Source organism: Dama dama, chromosome 29 (genome assembly GCF_033118175.1).
Source record: "Dama dama isolate Ldn47 chromosome 29, ASM3311817v1, whole genome shotgun sequence".
Lineage (NCBI taxonomy): Eukaryota > Metazoa > Chordata > Mammalia > Artiodactyla > Cervidae > Dama > Dama dama.
In genome coordinates, this window is record NC_083709.1 from 71,692,958 (window position 1) to 71,710,792 (window position 17,835).

Sequence of the window (17,835 nt, forward strand, 5' to 3'; positions counted from 1 at the left end):
CAGCTGGAAAGACAAAAATAAAGATAAAAAGATTTGTACATCCTGAAAAAGAGACCATATTGAAAACATTCACCTTAGCAACTTCTGATAGAGAGACAAAACTTATTTTAATTGACTACTGATTTTTATCAAATTTTTAAGTTTTAGTTTAAGAGACAGGATCACAGTTCTTTTCCCCAGTTTCTAACACTTTGTCTCAAATTCCCAAAAGGAAGTCCAAAATATGCTGTAGAAATTTTTTATGACTTAGAATCCACACTGTTTTTCTGCAAAGGAGCCAGTATCACCCCAAATGCCTCTCTTCACTCTTGGAGTCATAAAAACCATGCTTCTCAGTATCCTCTCGGACAAGATCTAGCACTAAGTAGTGAGTGCTATAACTCCTTCTGAGGGCTTGCTGGGTCTTTGTGAATAAGATGTAATTGGTGATCCATTCATTCACCAGAAGAACGTTGTTCTGATGTTTTCACAGAACATCTGGTTCACAGATGAATTTCTGAACAACAGTTCCTGCCTGGGTAATACCTGTGAGCTCATACTTTCTTACAGTTTGGGTGAAATCCTCATTCTTCCGCAGATTGGGATCACCAAAGGACCCCAGTAAATCTGCCCCACACAGCAATGTTACCTTTGGACACCTTTTGCTTCTGACCCCACGGATTTCTTTTGACTAAAATCTTGACTTTGTTCAGCCAACTTCCTCCTCCATTCAGGTCTTTCTGGCATAGGTGAGTCCTTCTGCTTATCACAGCTACTAGTCTCCAATTTCTCTTGATGGTGTCTGAGCACCTGAGCAGTCTCTAGGCACTCCTTCTGAAGTCTTTTCCATGCACACACTTCCACCTGCTTTGAATTCTTGGTGGCAAGATATGCAATGATAACTTGGCAATGGGCAAAGAAAAGTTTGATGCTTCTTATATACCTTGCTGACAGGATAAATTGTGCCTTGTCTAACTGTATATTTTCCTATTGCATTCGTGTAGTTCTTGACCAGTCCAAACAACCTGAGGTGCATGTTGATGACTGGAATAAAAAACCACAAGCAAGGAGCACCACAGTTGTCTTCTCGGAATTTTCTAGGCTAACAATGGTAAGTTGTTGGTCTAAGTGCAAAACCCTGACACGTCCTTTGTCATTCTTACAAAGGAAATTCTGTCATTCTGAAGCGCTCTGCAAGGTTGGCTATCGGCATCATTCCAACTTGTGTGTCAACAGCCTTCTCCAAGTTGAGCTAGAACAGAGGATCCACGTCCATATTGTGACCCACGTCCTCAAGGCTGACTGACAAGACTGCTTGTATCTTGATGCTTTAATTTACATATCTTAGTTTATCAAACAGAATTTTAAGTAGTTTTCTGGTTATTGCCCATCCATATCCTTTGCTGACTTATAAAAATAGGAGCTCCTTAACTTTGTTGCTTTTGTGTTGTTATTTGTTGTCATCATCTTGGTAGCTCATCTGTAAGAATTTTTGGATATGCTAGGCTTTGATTTATTGTCTTTTACATATGTCTCAAAAACTTACAGTATGCTTCATATATATTGTTCCCTGTCAAAGTGTTTTAAAACACTCCATGGGTATCAACTGTTGATTAAAAATGTTAATTGTCTTTAATGTTTTTGGTGTATTTATATTGTTTTCCTTATCCTTAGGTTAGCTTTGTATTTTTTCTTACTTTTGTTCTTTAATCTATTTAGATTCAATTCTGTCTCCAATAACTAAATAAAGAAAGAGGGGAAAAGGGAAAAATCTTCCTTACAGAAGAATTCCAATTAATAAATGTGGGCAGAATGAGGAAAAGAGAAAATTACCATTAGAACATCACAGTTACATTGTTGCAGGGAATATCCATGGATGAATGCCAAATATTTATTAATTACTATGGTGATTGTGACATATGTCTGCAAGTTCTTTGTTATTTCTCTTTCCAAGTTTCTTTGTTATTTCTCTTAACAGAAGGTTAATTCCCCTCTGTTAAGTGTGGGCTGGATTGTGACTGTCTTCTAATAAATAGAGAACAGAAAGGAAAAAATAATAACTTTATAGAAGAAAATATGGGCAGACACCAATTAACCTAGTGACCAAATTAAGGTTACCAGTAATAAATCATTTTGACAACATACATCTTCTAATAAAATGTGATGAGACAGGCAAATCACCCTTACTGTATTTTTATAAAAATAAATTATCCCTCCAATTTTTCCAAACTCCATCTAATCAAGGGACAACAATAGACAAACCCAAATTGAAGGACATTTTACGAGATACCTGACCAGTGTTCTTCAAAAGCATCAGGAGAAATAAGACAGATTGATAAGCTGTCTGATTAGAAAAAAATTTAGAAATGTGATGACTAAATGCAGTGTGTGGTCTTGAGAAATCAGTGGAAAAATGGGTTACATTCAAATAAACTTTAGTTGATAGTAATGTATCAATGTTGACTTCTTAGAATTGATAAATGTCCAATGGTTATGTAAGGTAACACTAGGGGAATCTGAATGAAGGATATAAAGAAACCCTTTGTGCTCCTGGAAACTCTTTGTGGTCCTGGAAACTCTTCTGCAAATCTAAGTGAAATTTGTCTAAATAAAAATGTATTTCCCATTAAAAAATTTTTTTTATAAAGCTTAACACCTTGCAAGTAGTATAAAAATCTCAGGGAATTTTTCATAGCAATATGGTGTGGGAGGCATTTTGGAGATTGACAAACTTGACTAAAAAATAGTTTTTCAGTAAAAACAATAGGGCAAAAAGAAACACTTTACTTAAAACCAATAGTTAAAAAGACAAACAGGAGATTGTACAATCCCATGCATAGAAAGGGATCTTGGGTTCACAGTGTCCTGGACCCCGGGATCCTGGGCACTCCCTTAGGTGGAAAGGTGCTTTCAATGAGCTTGAAACAACTTCATTTCAAAGCTGTTGAGAGCATAGCTTGCAGCTTCGTGCTGTCCAGAGTGCTGGGGGTGCAGGTCAGAGTGACTCCAGTTTTCGTCCACATCTTGTCCCGAATCCCTGATTCTAAGACAGTGGTCATAAGGACTGGGTAGACAGCGAAGTGACACAGTAGTTTTCAGAGTTTCGAGTGTTACTGATTCCTGCATCTGCGGTGCTGCCTGCTTCCCTTTCCGGCAGCAGGGGTGCTGGAGCGGAGAAAACCACTTGAGGACAAAATGTTGCACCTCACATGGTTCCAAGGACCTTGTGATTCTCTGAGGATGGGAAGACTAGGCAGGTGCTGCTCTGATGAAGACAGAGGGGTAGGCAGCGAGGAAGACCTGCTCTCCACCGCTGTGTCCAGGCCTTGCCCATCCCTCCCAACCTTGTCACAAAGGTCTTTGTGACCTTCCAGAGGGAAAGACCAGATGAGCTTTATCCCTCAGTGAAAGAGAAGGAAAATGGAACTTAGGTCACCTCCACCACACCAAAGGGTGGGTGCCCCAGGCATGCACTTTCTGTCTAGCTCCTACTGGGTTCTCTCTTTCTGTTGGCAGTAAACACTGCAACTGTTCTTGGAGTAAAAATCATTGTCATTTCTGAAAGCAACTGCCCCTGCAGGCTTCTTTCTCCTACTTTCTCAATCTCTAAAATGTAGGGTCATTCTTCAGATGCCTTTCAGTTATTGCAGACTTTGAGTACTCCCATGTTTATCTATTTCCTTATAAATCCTTCTTGTAAAAATCAATTTCTTCTTTTGCCCTCCTACTGTCTGCTCATATTCTTTAATTCAAACACTTATAATAATTTATTAATTCATCATACTACTTTTAGCTTCTATAGTCTATCCTAGGAATAGCTGAAAAAAACAATTTTTTGTATAAGCTGTGGCTTGATAGGCATATTTTTCTGGTGAAATATGTGCAACACTCTCTATTGTCAATAAGTACCCTCCTAAAAGTCTTAGTTTAGATGTCCAGGCTTGCTGTCCATTGTCTATAATATTTTGCAACATGATGTCCATTGTTTCTCAGCTGGGGTTTCATGGTTACCTGCAGGATTCACAGTAGGTAGTAAGGAGGCATAATTACCACAGACTGTATTTGTTGTTCAGTCACTAAGTCATGTCTGACTCTGCAACCCCATGGACTGAAGCACAGGCTTCCCTGTCTTTCACTATCCCCCAAAGTTTGCCCAAACTCATGTCCATTGTGTCAGTGCTGCCGTCCAACCATCTCGTCCTCTGTCACCCCTTCTTCTCTTGCCCTCAGTCTTTCCCAGCATCAGGGTCTTTTCCAAAGAGTCAGTTCTTCACATCAGGTGGCCAAAATACTGGAGCTTCAGCTTCAGCATCAGTCCTTCTAATGAATATTCAGGGTTGATTTCCTTTAGGATGGACTGGTATGATCTCCTTGCTGTCCAAGGGACTCTCAAGAGTCTTCTCCAGCACCACCGTTCAAAAGCATCAATTCTTCAACCTTCTTCATGGCCCAACTCTCACATCCATACACAACTACAGGGGAAAACCATAGCTTTGATTATATGGACCTTTATAGGTAAAGTGATGTCTCTGCTTTTTGATACATTGTCTATGTTTGTCATAACTTTTCCCAGTGAGCTAGTGTATTTTGATTTCATGACTGGAGTCACCATCCACAGTGATTTTGGAGCCCGAAAAAATAAAGTCTGTCCCTGTTTCCATTTTTTCACTGTCTGTTTGCCATGAAGTAAGGGGACTGGATGCTATGATCTTAGATTTTTTTAATGTTGGTTTTAGGCAACTTTTTCATTCTCCTCTTTCACCTTCATCAAGAGGCTATTTAGCTTCTCTTCACTTTCTGCCGTTAGAGTGGTATCATCTGCAAATCTGAGATTGCTGATATTTCTCCAAGCTATCTTGATTCCAGGAGCTTGTGATTCATCCAGTCCGACAAGTCACGTGATATTCTCTGCATATAAGTTAAATAAACAGGGTGACAATATACAGCCTTGATGTACTCCTTTCCCAATTTGGAACCAGTCTGTTGTTCAAGTCTGGTTCTGTTGCTTCTTGACCCACATTTATGTTTCTGAGGAGACAGGTCAGGTGGTCTGGTAGTGCCATCTCTTTAAGAATTTTCCACAGTTGTGATTCACACACAGACTTTAACATAATCAATGAAGCAGAAGTAGGTGTTTTTCTGGAATTCCCTTGCTTTCTCTATGAGCCAATGAATGTTGGCAATTTGCCCCTGGTTCCAATGCCTTTTCTAAACTCAGCTTGTATGTTTGGAAGTTCTCAGTTCATATACTGCTAACGCCTAACTTGAAGGATATTGAGCATAACCTTACCAGCACGTGAAATGAGTGCAACTGTTTGGTAAGTGGAACATTCTTTGACATTGCCCTTCTTTAGGACTGGAATGAAAACTGATCTTTTCCAGTCCTCTGGCCACTGCTGAGTTCTCCAAATTTGCCGACATACTGAGTGCAGCACTTTAACGGCATAAGTCTTTCAGAATTTGAAACAGTTCAACTGGAATTCCATCACCTCCCAGCAATCTTAGTAGTAAAATGCATTAAACTTTATCCATGTATTTTATCTATGTTGTCACATGAATCAATGGTTTGTTCCTTTTGTTAAAGAATAGTACTCTACTGTATGGAGGTACCATATTTTGTTAATCCACTCACCTCTTGAAGTACTTCTGGATTCCACTTTTGGGTGGTTGTGAAAGAAGCTAGGTTTATAAACTTTTATTTATTCACAAAATGGAACCAAAGAAGGTTGGTTATCCCCACACACTCACCTTCCCTACTGGCCCTCCTGGCCACCAGCTGTATCTGAAGGAAGAAAGATAAAGGGAAATACGGTTTTACCCTACCTGCTTCCTTGTCCCTAAGGGGAAAAGCAAATGGGCCTGGAAAAAAAAAACAAACAAACAACCTTAGGGGATAGCATCAAAGTCATTACTTCTCATATAATGAAAGTTACGGTAAAATGTGAAGGTTGAATTCTCCTTCATAAGGTGAGAAAAAATCAGTCAGAAAATAGACATTGTGAACTCAGACTTAGAGGTTATTGACTGAGGTATATTAGAAGAATGCCTTGCTCATACTTTGCTGTATTTCTATCCTTTGGAAAAATTCTCATTAAAAATGTCCCTCAAGTCCTCAAATTCTCACAAACTGTCCCAAAAGTTAGTTCTGGTTTTATTTCCTCGAGTTACGTGTGGATACAGGGTAATGAGAAATAAAATGTTAAAGTTAAGAAATAGCATAGGTAAAAAAGCAATAATGTAAGACAACAGAGGATAATTACATATAGGTCTTGAACTAGAAAGTAATCCAACTTCTTAACTCATTTATTCTGATGCAATTTAATAAAGGACTGAGAACTCTTCAAAAAGTTATACAGAAATGAGATAATGCAAATTAAATTTACATTGGAAATGTTAGCACATTTATCCAATATGTATCCACAGGATATTCTGCACTGAGCAAATCTTAAGGGTGGATTTTTGATTTTGTGAATTGAAACACTGATCCTCACTTAAACTGGATAGTTGGCCTTAAAAGTTGAAATCTGTGGTTGAAATGAAATTGTCTCCACGTCTCCTCCTCCTCCTCACCTTCTGGTGTCCAGGATCTGCTCCCTAGTGCTCCCCAGTGCTCTCCAGTGCTCCCCAGTGCTCCCCAGGCCACCTCTGACCTTTGCTTCCTCTCACCTGTTGACCCTGCCTTCTGCCTCTCACGTTCATTCACAGCACATCAGTTACTATTACAGTCGGCAGTTAGATGTGTGTCCTTGGCCCATAATTCTATCATATCTTCATTCATTTTGAAAACCTCCACTGACTCCCTTTTACCTGGGCAATGAACCTGGATGTACTTGACATGCAAGGCCATCTACACTCCAATCCCAGATATTTCCTAAATGCACTTGTACTCCACACTCCAAGCAAATCAGTCATCGAGCTGGACCAGCGGTCATCAAAAGTCACTGCAGGAAGCACTCTTCTCTGCCACTGTTTCTGTGACTGATTATAACGTCTGCTTAGAATGACTCTTTCCTCCATGTACATATTCAAATGCTCTATATACTTCAAAACGCAGTTTGCCTTGAAGGCTATTGCTGGGGACTGTAGGAAATAAAACTACAATATGAGCTGAAGCAGTGGTTCTTATTCATGTGCCTCCTTGTGAATCCCATCCCCAGGTTCAGATCATGCACATCTGTGTCTTTTAAAATGTCTTTCTTAAGCGAGCCTATGAACCCCCAAATCCAGCCCTGTGCAGGCTCTGTCGGTGTTTGGGAGGTACTGGGTTACAAATAAGAGGATGTGATTGATGGCACAGGTGTTCACATCAAAACACTGGGGACTCAGTGGTTTCGTGAGTATATAGGGAACACAGTAAGCTGGCTTATTTACTTTGTATTGAAGCTCCAATACTTTGGCAACCTGATGAGAAGAGCTGACTTGTTGGAAAAGATCCTGATGCTGGGAAATATTGAGGGTAAGACGAGAAGGGGGCGACAAAGGATGAGATGGTTGGATGGCATCACTGACTCAGTGGACATGAGTTTGAGTAATCTCCAGGAGACGGTGTAGGACAGGGAAGCCTGGCAGGCTGCAGTCCATGATGTTGCAAAAAGTTGGACATGACTTGGCTCCAGAATAACAGCAAATAAATTTCATATCAAACTAGGAATTTAAAAGAGCTGATAAAGGTAACAAGAAAGCCCTGCAGCTTAAACTGTACTTAATAATGAAAAACTGAGAGGTAAGGAAACAGGCAAGGAAATCTGCCCTCCTGATTCTTATTCAATACTGTACTGGAAGGTTAGCAATTTCAATAAGTCAAGGAAAAAATTTTTGAAAAAAGAGGAAATAAAATATTCTGTTTGTAGACAACATGATTGCCTATGTAGAAAATTATTATTGTTTAGTTGCTGAGTCGTGTCTGATTCTTTTGTGACTCCATGAACTGTAGCCCATAAGACTCCTCTGTTAATGAGATTTTCCAGGCAGGAATACTGGAGTGGGTTGCCGTTTTTCTTCTCCAAGGGATCTTCCCAACCTTAGGATTGAACCCACATCTCCTGCATTGGCAGGCAAATTCCTCATCACTGTGCCACCAGGGAAGCCAGAAAGTTCCTAGGACTCTACAAAAAAATTCCTAGAATGCAAAAATGAGTAAGCAATATTGCAAGTTAAAAGTCAACTTGAAAAAATGAATTATACTTCTATATTTGAAAGAGTATTGTCTAAAGTATTATATATATAATACAGTATTATATTAAAGTATTATATTATGTATATGTGATTCTTTATATACATATACACACATATATATATATAATCATATATACATAAATGATCCCTAACCAGGGGTTGGTTCACAATGTCCGAAGGCATTTTCAGTTGTCGCATGGGGGTGTGCACACTGCTGACGTCTAATAGGTGATGCCAAGGATGGCACTAAGCGTTTTGTGATGCTCCAGGTAGCCTCTCGTAACATAGAATTATCCAGCCCAAAATGTCCATTGTGTTGGGGCTGACTAACCATGTTGAAAACCTAATGAAATATGCACAGGATCTATATGCTAAAAACTGTAAACACAGATGAAAGCAGTCAAAGAAGGTCTATAAATAGAGACACATACTGTGTCCGTGTATTGGAATAGTCAATACAGTTAAGATGTCATTTATCCTCAAACTCATCAATAGATTTAATGCAATCTGAAACAAAATAGTGACATGAATTTTTATAGACAAGGCAATTTGATTCTAAAATCCATGTGAAAATTGAAAGCAGGGGTCGCCATACTACAGCCCTCCAGTCAAACTGGGCCTGCAACCTGCTCTTATATGGCGCATAAATGAAGAATAGATTTTATATTTTGTGATGTTAGGAAAAATCAAAAGAAGTATATTTTATAAGTTAGAATTATTTGATCTCATATTTCAGTGACCATAAACTTCTATTTGAACACAATCAGTCACACTCATTTATTATGAATTGTCTGTGGCTATGCCCGGCCGCTGCGCCCTCATAGCTGCACTGGGTTTTGGCTCCACCTTTTGAAACTGAAGTCGAGTGACCTGTTCCCCCACCCCACGCCTGCTCCCTGGTCCTTGGGTGGGTGTGGCAGCCCTGATGATCTCTGAAGCATCTTCAGAGTCCTTCCTCCCTTGTCTTAAACAGTAATACATATTCATAGCTGAATATGGTCGATCATGTAGGGTCTAAGAAGCCTGGAAAGGCAGTTTTCCTTTGCCTTATTTTCCCAGCTTGCAGTGCTTCCATTGGCACAGTTCTGTATCGACTCCTGTTCTTGCTAAGATGATGAAGGCCCTGGCTCTCACCCACTCTGCTCTCCTTTCACCAAAAAGGTGGTTTGCCACATTGTTAGTGCCCCTTCCCAAACACAGATTTTTGTAATATGAGCAGACCGATCATTTCTGGTTCCTTTTTGCTTAACAATTCCAACTGCAATTTATTTGTCTCCTATCCATTTTACTATAAGCAGCCAGGAAGACCCAAATGACTCATTCAGAACTTTGCTTAAAAATCTCTTCAGCTAAACATCCAAGTTCATTGCTTGAAAGTTCTACTTTCTGCAAAATGTTAGCGCACAAACACAGTTCAACCAATTTATTTGCCATTTTATAACAAGGATAAAAGTTGTAATCATTGTCCAATAACATGTTCCTCACGTCCATCTGAGACTTCATCAGAACGACCTTTACTGTCCATGTTTCTACCAAGGTTCTATTCACAGTAGTTTAGGCATTTGTTTGGATAACATCACCGACTCAGTGGTCATGAGTTTGGGTGAACTCTGGGAGTTGGTGATGGACAAGGAAGTCTGACGTGCTGTGGTTCATGGGGTTGCAAAGGATCGGACACAACTGAGCGACTGAACTGAAGAAGTTGAAAACTTTCTCTACAGCTCTCTTTTCTTTCTGAGCTTTTACTAGAATCATCTTTGGAAGTCTGTTCCCAGAAATCTAGACTTTGCTAGCATGCACTTCAAAAGTCTTCCAGTCTCCACCCATTCCCCAGTTCCAAAGTCATTTTTACATCATTTACGGTATTTTGTTACAGCAAGACCGTTACCTCTTGGTAAACAATTTCTGTCTTAGACAATTTAGGCTGCTATAGTGGAATACCATAGAGTGAGACGCTTGTGAGAAACACACATCTTTTATTGCTCTCTGTAGTCTCAGCACATGGGCATAATCTCTGCGCTCCAAGAGTGTGTCTTTGACCCAGATCCTCAGGTCAGGCAAGATCGGGATGGATGGTCTCCTGAGCCCCCTTAGTTTCCTCAGTGAACACAGAGACCCATCGACAAAAAGTTAAATCACCAATTCCCACTTTCCAAATGCTGTCATATTCAGACGTTGGCATTGTTGATTATGAATATGCCAAATGTAGAAAGTTGTGCTAAAATGGTAAAGAAACGAATTGGAAGCATTTTAGAAGTAAACATGCCAAAGTAACTCATCTACTTTAAGAGGGTTAGAATGTCAAAGGACTTATATTTTCTCCTACGCACATTTTTAAAATTTCAGAATTTTTATAACATACATTAATTTTGAAAATAAAAAAGTTAATTTAAAAAATTAATAGTGGATTCCTACACAAAATCAGACTTCCGGTGTTCAACATACTTTTTGTTTGAGTATGTAATTATCATTTTCATGTGGGTTGCGGCCCATGCTCTATTACAAGATTTGATTTACCCCATGGGGTCAAAGAGAAAATAGAAATTCCATCTGTGGGCAGCCAAGAATCCTGGGAATGTCCCTTTCCTTTTGGAGCCTCTGCCATGCACAATATCACACCCAGGTCATCATTCTCTTATTAACTCTTTGTGCAGTGTTTCACGGATCTTGACAGCACTTTTCTGCAACTCACTCATGCCCAAACAAGCTTGGTTCTGCACTCATTCTACAAAGGGCTGTCCAGTTGGCAAGCACATTCATATTTTTAATTCATTAAACATCAGTGCTTATCTAATTTAGGCAATAAATAAATGAGAAAAGATAAAGCCAATTTCTTGGCTCAGGGCAAGGAATGAGAGACATACTCCATTAGAGTAAGCATAAATATAAATATGGATACATATTTGTTATATTTATGCTGCATACCAAATAAAAAATACTCTGCATCTGCTGTGGTTAATGACTGCTAATTTGTGGTATCACTGTTGGTTTCTCTCTACTGAGAAATCAGAAAAGACCTTCCTCATGGTGGTTTTAAGTTCATCTTTGTTCTAGCGTTCACACTCGCTCTGCCGGGCCTCTCACCTTTGTGTATAGAAGGTGTTGTTGGCACCTAGATTTCCATAATGCTAAGGGTTTATTGCTACAACTCCCAGGGCTCTGTCTGAAACTTTCTCTGCCTATGGAAGAGCATGTCTAGCTTATACACATATGGAAGATCAGAAGTGCCAGGAAGTTAATGTGCCTGGGTTGCCGTCTCATTTCCCAGTCAATGGCACAGCTGGTGGCGCGATACTCCAGCTACTTCATCCTTCAGCTGGGACAGCTCTGAGGTGTGTGGTCCCGCCGGGACCCCTGTGTGACTGAGCTGTTTCTCATAGTAGCCACGTGCTCATCTGTGCACCTTGAGTTGCCGTCCTTTCTCCCCTCTCACTGCGTTACATCCCCTTCTCATGCTTCCTTGGAACTACCTCCCTAATATCCCACCCACCCTCACATGCTGATCTCGCACTGCTCGGGAGAACATAGGTCTCTCTGGTCCCATGAAGGTCTGATTACTGTGGCTGCCCTGTGTATTCGAGACTTTAACACCCATTTCAGAGGTGGCTTTGTCTCTCTTTCTGTGGATCCTCAAAGTTTAGTCTTTAGCTTTAGTCACCTGATGTGAAGAGCTGACTCATTGGAAAAGACCCTGAAGCTGGGAAAGATTGAAGGCAAAAGGATAAAGGGGCAGTAGAGGATGGAGATGATTAGATAGCATCACCGACTCAGTGAACATGAATTTCAGCAAACTCCAGGAGATAGAGGAGGATAGAGGAGCCTGGCGTGCTACAGTCCATGGGGTCACAGAGTCAGGCACGACTTAGCGACCGAACAAAAACAACAAGAGAACTTTATTTTACTTACATTTAAAGCTCCATCTTACTACTATATTTAAAATAGATAACCAAGAGGGACCTACTGTATAGCACAAGGAACTCTGCTCAATGTTATGTGGCAGCTCAGACGGGAGGGGAATTTGGGGGCGAATGGATCCTTGTACAGGTGTGGCTGGGTCCCTTCACTATTCACCTGAAACGAACACAATATTGCTAATCAGCCATACTCTAAAAAAAACAAAGTTTAATAAAAAATTAAAAATAAATAAACTCTGTTTTACTCAATAAAGTTTCAAAAGACTTGTTGGTGATCTTAGCCCAGCAGCGGAATCCTTGGTGGTCAAGCATTCAGTGCTTCGTTTCACTCCCCCAACTTCTCCTGAGTCCGTAGTTCAGTGGTGGAACTTCTCGCATAAAGAGATGGCCAGATTAGGTCCACATGACCAGGCTCCCACCCAGGGCTGAACTGGAGGTGTGTTTTGATGTTTGCAGTATTTTGCTATCAATAGTTCCCCAAGTGAATACTGTTCAGTATCTAGAGATGGGAGTTGAATGTGATAGAGGAACCCCAGATCTTCTGACTCCTTAATCCTATTTAGTGGGCATGGTTTTAAAAGTCTTTCTTGAGTTAACATTTGAATCATGACCCAAATATATATCACTCATCTGCAGGAATAGGCTGAATAAGACTGCTGCTATTGATTGGACTTTGTTATCACCTAGCAACATGCAAGTATCTGTGACCGCAGGCATTATCGAGTCAGGAATAACTGAAAGTCTGGTGATGCTGGTGTTATATGAAGAATATAAGGGTGTAAGGAAATTTCTCTGTATTGGTTGCACCTTGGGGAGACACAGCCTGCTTCACTACTTCAAATATCGTACACATTTATTGTTGCTGAGACCAGACTCCGGCTCGTTAGTGCCCTACTGCTTGCTAGATTTCTTCTAACCTAAGACTATTCAAGCATCTCTCAGGCAGGACTCCCCGCTGCTGCAGTTTTAAATAATGAACACACAAATGGTCTTATCTTCCCATTTGCTAAAGATTTTATAGTCTTTCCCATGGTAAATATAAAGACTTCTAATTTTTTCATACTTTATAGCATAAAATACATCACTATGGAGTAGACAGCAAGAGATTGGTATTATTGACCAAAATTTCTGTTATTTATGCTATTTGCTTTTAACTGAACAGTCTTTTACAAATCAATGTCTATGATACATGAAGGGGATAAACTATTTTTGGCCCATATCAATTTTTTGTTAGCACTTTAGTAAAGTTACTTGGAGTTTTGACCATCTCATATTTTGCTGTTCATATCCTCTTTGGGTAATCTGTTAATATCCCCCTTGATATCTAATATTCCAGCACTTTAATCAATGTCTGTCATCTTACAAATCCATTTGCAAATGATTAATCACTTTCTCTACCAACTAGAATTCTAAACAGCCACCAGTCAGTGGTCACTGAAACTTTTAATAAAAGACTTGATCAATATTTGTTGTATCAATGAATAAGTCAATTAATAACTCAGAGCACTACTTTTCTCTAAAGTGACCTCTGACACATCAAAGACGTATTCTTTTCTTTATTCTTCAGGGTGAATATTTCTTGCATTGTACTCTTCACTTAATCTGTGAAGATTGCTTCAGTCATGTCTGACTCTTTGCCACCCCATGGACTATAGCCCATCAGGCTCCTCTCTCCATGGAATTCTCTACGCAAGAATACTGGAGTAGGTAGCCATTCCTTTCTCCAGGGATCTTCCTGACCTGGGGATCAAACGCAGATCTCCTGCATCACAGTCAGATTCTTCACCATCTGAGCCACCAGGGAAGCTGTGCGTATAATTTAACTATTAAATTTTCTAAGCCATTGTAATGCACTGAACTTGGGCTCTACTCTAAAACAGCTCTGCACACCTAACAAGCCAGTTAATGAGTTATTATTCTCATTAAAAGATCTATTTTGCTAAGCAAATGAAGGCAATCCTGCTTTGTTTATAGCTCATAGAAACAAATTAATAATTTATTTTTAAACCGGTTAGATGTCAGAGTACAAAGCTGAGAGAAAGATGGTGTAGAGGGACTTTTGCAATGTCTGTGCCCCAGGGAGAAGTACCACAATTAAAAAAAAATGTGAGAGGTCCAGAAAAAGAAACAAAACAGGAAGTGACTCATTACAGGGACAGAGGCATTTGAAAAAATCAGATGATATTTGTTAACTTGTGCTCTTGGAGAATTAATAGTTACAAATTATTGGGAAAATGTAGATGATATTATTATTATTTAAATTTTTTCCATTTTTATTGAGATAAAATTAACATATAACACAGTATAACTTAAGGTATATAGCATGTAGATTTCATTTACATATATCATGAAGTGACTATCACACTGAGTTTAGTGAACATCCGTTATTTCATATGGATAAAAAGTAAAGAAATAGAAAAATTTGTCTTGTGCTGGGAATTCTTTAGATTCACTCTCTCAACAACTTTTATATATAACATATATCAGTCTCAATTATATCTATCATGTTGTATATTATGTCCCTAGTATTTAAGTATCTTATAGCTGGAATTTTGTACCTTTTGAACACCTGATTCAATCCTTCTCCCCTACCAACTCTGGTAATCATAAATCTGATTTCTTTTCCTATGAGTTGGTGTGTTTGTTTATTTGTTTGAAGTATAATTGACCTATGACACTATGTTAGTTCCTGTTATGCAACATAGTTATTCAATATTCCTATATATGTTTCAATTATTCTAGCTACAATATGTCACACTAAAAAGATATTACATAGTTTTATTGACTTTATTGACTATACGTCCATACATACACTTCATATTGTGAATCACTTATTCTGCACCTGGAGTTTTGCACCTCGTAATCTCTCTCATCTGTTTCCTCTCTCATCCCTCTCTGGTCTGTCTCCTCCTGTTTGTTCTCCGTATTTAAAACTCTTGATTTTATTACTTTTTGGTTCTTTTGTTTTTGGTTCCATAAGTGTTGAAACCGTACCTTATTTGTTTTTCTTTGACTTATTTCGCTTAGCATAATACCTTCTAGGTCCATGCATGTTGTCACACACGGCAAGGTTTCATTCTTTTTACGGATGAGTAATATTCCATTGTGTGTATGTACACCGCATATTCTTTATCTACTCATCTCCTGACGGGCACTCAGGTTGCTCCCATATCTTGGCCATTGTAAATAATGCTGTAATGAACATACGGGTGCACGTATTTTTTCTAATTTGTGTTTTTGTTTTCTTCAGACAAACACCCAGGGGGCTTCCCCCGTGGCTCAGCAGTAGAGAATCCAGCTGCAAGGCCGGAGCACGGGAGATGCAGGCTCAATCCCTGTGTCAGGAAGATCCCCTGGAGAAGAGCTTGGCAACCCACTCCAGTATGTTTGCCTGGAAAATCCCATGGACAGAGGCGCCTGGCGGGCTACAGTCCATGGTGTCGCAAAGAGCTGGACATGACTGAAGCGACTTAGCACACACAGACAAATACCAAGGAGAGGAATTGCTGGATTATATGGTAGTTCTATTTTTATTTTTTTAAGGTATCACCATACTGTTCTCCATTGTGGCTGCACTAATTTACATTCTCACCAATAGTCATGAGTGTTCCCTTTCTTCTACATCTTGGCCAGCATTTGTTATTTATTGTTATTTATAACAGCCATTCTGACAGGTGTGAGGTGATATCCCATTGTGGTTTTGATTTTCATTTCCCTGATGATTGATGGTGTTGAACATCTTTTTGATGTACCTATTGGCCATATGTACATCTTTTTTGGAAAAATGCGCATTCAGATACTCTGCCCATTTTTTTAAATTGGGTTGTTTGGTTTTTTAATGTTCAGTTTTATGAGTTCTTTGTAGGTTTTGGATATTATTTTAATTAGGAAACAGGGGTCAATGTTTTGTCCTTAAAGTGAAACCTGAAGGAATAACATGAGAGAATTCTAGGCTTCCAATATATACCAATATGCACCATCAGTCTTGCTAACAATACCTAGAAAGGAAAATATTACAAAGATTGTATTTTTGATGACATTGGAGGGCTATAGAAAGCATGAGAACCAAGTGAAGTACAATTGTCAAGAAGGGATGACAATTGCAGGCAAGCTGAGAGTTTCCCTACCCCTAAGGGGTATTTGCTAGTTCTGGGCGTTGGCTGAGAGACCGGGCTTGGCCAAAGTCAAGGACAACCTCTGGGAAAAAGAGAAAGTGGCAAAGCTCTTGGCAGTTACACAGAGTCATACAATGGGAGTCTTCAAGGGTTTTAAGCACATTCTGGGTTTCCTCAGAAGATGTTAGGTGAATTTTGCATGGAAGGTGAAAGAGCTGTGCTAAAACTTCTGAGAAACAGTAGGCCTTCTGTAGTCTCAGGGTCTTTAGGAAACAGAGACCTATAGTGGTCGGGCCTGGAAACAAGGTAATCTGAGATGAGACCTTAGCGGGAGCAGCGAGTTGACCCTGAGGCTCTATCCTTGCTTCTAGCCTGAGGATCTGTGCTACTTTGGCAGAAGGCTTTGCTGGGGGACAGCTGTGGGGACTAAAGTGACAGAGTCGGGGACGTGAGGGACCTGTAACGCATAGTAGCTTCTTCACTCAAGACATTTGTGAGATGTTGAAGCAGTTGTCTGGCTGGATCAAGAGTAAGCTGTAAAGAAGATACGGATCTTCTGCAACCACTAGATACCCTGGACTCTCAGTTGGAAGGAACAGAGGTGAACTGAACAAACGTAGAAAACTCACTAAAACTGCTACCCAATCCTGATGGAGTGCAACTCGGACAGGGGTAAGTTTAAAATTTACCTTGCTGCCCAAGATCAAGATAACTTCATCTTCCTCACTCCTCTTTTGCATTTTCTTTAGGAAATTTGAAATTGTAAGTGGTTTTCCTACCTCTGTGAGATGCACACACATATTTAACTTTATTTTTTAATTGGAGGAAAATTGCTCTACAATGTTGTGCTGCTTTCTGCCACGGAGCGTTAGTCACTCGTCGTGTCTGTCTCTTTGCGATGCTACAGACTGTGGCCCACAAAGCGTATCTGTCCACGGGATTCTCCAGGCAAGAACACTGGAGTGGGTTGCCATTTCCTTCTGCAGGGGACCATCCTGACTCAGAGACTGAACCCGGGTCTCCCACATTGCAGGCGGCCCTAACTGTATATGTATCACCTCTTTCTAAAGCCTCTCTCCCCTGGCTACCCACCCTTCTAGGTCATCACAGAGCTCTAGCCTGGGCTCCCTGTGTATACACAACTTTTTGAAAGTTAACTGAGACTCTTGCTGGTCTTACATGCTAGGAATGCCTTTCTTGGAGATTCTGGAGCTATCTGTTTGAAATACAAACAATGAGAAGCAAGTCCTCCTTGTTGTTTGTATGTCAAAGAGATGTCCTCCTGTCTTGTCCTCCTGTCTCTGGGACCTCAGGCTTAGACACTTAGCTTCAGGTTGTGACTTCCTGCTTATTGAAAAGATGACAGAAGTTCATTTTTCTTTTTGATACATAAAGACAATTTACATGTATGCAGTGGGTTGTGTCTGCCTGGTTACATAAAAGGCCTCTTTTACATATACCTCTGTGGAGTTGTTTTCTGGGTTGGCAGATTTTATCTTTAAGTATTTTTAAGCCCCTGACATAGGGAATCAGCCTCATGCTTTGTGTAGAGCAAAGGAAAGCACCTTCAGTAGTGGAAGATGTCACTGGGTCCTCTAATGATGGGCCAGGCACACTCTGAAATTCCAGACAGGTAAAGAAGCAGGATGCTG

General features: G+C 39.9%; 1 pseudogene; it reads right to left on the minus strand.

The window, feature by feature from the left end:
* Positions 1-239: 239 nt before the first annotated feature.
* LOC133048784 (nicotinamide/nicotinic acid mononucleotide adenylyltransferase 1-like) overlaps positions 240-17,835 on the minus strand; it is a 52,858-nt pseudogene continuing 35,262 nt past the window's right edge.